The sequence below is a fragment of the Anarhichas minor genome, unplaced genomic scaffold, assembly GCF_050575085.1.
Source record: "Anarhichas minor isolate MPS153535 unplaced genomic scaffold, ASM5057508v1 ptg000003l, whole genome shotgun sequence".
Classification (NCBI taxonomy): Eukaryota; Metazoa; Chordata; class Actinopteri; order Perciformes; family Anarhichadidae; genus Anarhichas; species Anarhichas minor.
The window spans coordinates 7088646-7090436 of record NW_027466449.1 but is presented as its reverse complement, the minus strand read 5'-3'; positions in this window follow the sequence as shown (position 1 = coordinate 7090436).

Genomic DNA, 1791 nt, shown 5'->3' with positions numbered 1-1791 from the left:
CCTAAACAAAACATTAAGACATTAAGAGAACATACACGCAGAAAAGCAGTGCCAAATTTGGGGCATTTAATTTAAACATCCTGCATGCAAAACGTCACTTTAAGAGATAATAGCTTAAAGAAACGAGAAGCCTCTCACCTGTGTGGGCTTTATTGTGTGTAGCAACACTGCGCTCTTTGGCCAGGCCACTAGTTTATCCCAGTGAGCACGCACCATGAGCTCAGACTGACCCGCGGCATCGGAGGTGTGTCTGCATTTGAGCCGTCCTTCTTTGGAGAAATACTCAGTGTGTCAGCAGTATACACCATCGAGTGCCTCTATAGACCACCTGTTTTCCTGGGAAAACACAAACAATACACATGATGTTGTTGTGCTAACATCCCCTGAGGGTCATTATGGATAAGTAAACATCAAGTAAAAACACACATGTTGATGGGGTTACTTATTTCTGTTTGCATGTGCATGTCGTTATGTGTAATTCTTTGGCAGAACGTTTGGCAAGACCTCATCACCTTCCCCCACCAGGCTGGGACAGCATTTCTATGGAAATTATTTGCTGTCTTTGTTTGCTAAACACTCGGTCGTGACAACAAAATCTCATCCAGTTATTGCCTCATGCAGCAGGTGCCACTGGTCATTTTTTGCCATCAAACCAAAAAGTTCAACACAGTCCAATTTCAACAAACCTTCCACTGATTGCTGGATTTCTTTTGAACGTGTACCACAGGGGGCCTTTACATGGACACTCATCTTGGTTGATAACGGTCTGCTATGCTCTATCATTGCAATCTACCCGTAACATCTTGAGTGGGCAGGAACAGGTGTGCTCTATTTGACAACAAAGGCCTACTGAGTGGGCACCATCAGAGATCAAGAGCTATCCAGTCCAGATTAAATTGCCCATGCTTCCACCCATTAGCTTTGATGACTCACTATAGCTGGCTTCTGGCAGCACATGTCAAGGACACTGCTAACCTCTAAACTTAATAAGCAAATCTCTGCCAGGCAGACAACAGTGGGAAGAGCTCACATGAAGTGCACACATGGCTGTGTTTACAATCAACAGCAGCTAGTAATATGAGTTGATCAACCACCACACGTACAAAAATATGTGTGTCTGCATTGTGTCTAAAGTACATATTTATATTAAAGATTAGAAATGTGTTCCTGCTTGGAAAACCTTTTTCCCGGATAGCTATAATTAATTAAACTCCTTCAAGTAATGATCTAGTCATAAATAACCGCAACTACTACACTAGCACTAGAATCCGCATGATATCACTATTGAGAGCATCAATTTAGCATATGACCCAGTCTGGGATGCTGCAAATACATGTTCACCTTCTGCTCCGAGCTTGCAGGCTTCCTCCAGCAATAACCTCAATCCTCGGCTCACCTTTGATGCATTCAAAAGCGGCATGCGGATGTTATACAATCTGTAGGCTACATGCATGCGTCTGCCATTGAACATGAACATAATCTGTGCCACATATGGGCCGATTTGAGTCAGCCGTCCTGCATGCATGGCAAATCAAGATGGTGATGCTTTTCACTTGAGGAAAGATAAACAACATCTTGCCGTGTTCGCCACATTGACACTGGCCAACAGTCCTCCTATCACCACTGCTAACACAGGCCTGGTGTCAAAAAAAAAAAATGAAAATATATATTGTTTTAGCAATTACACGTGTAGGCCCAGGCTGTTTGGATGCAGGCAGTCGGCCGAAGCGCATTACATAACAGGACGCTCCAAGTAGCCTACGGGCGAAGTCGACAGCTCTCCGTGTTCGA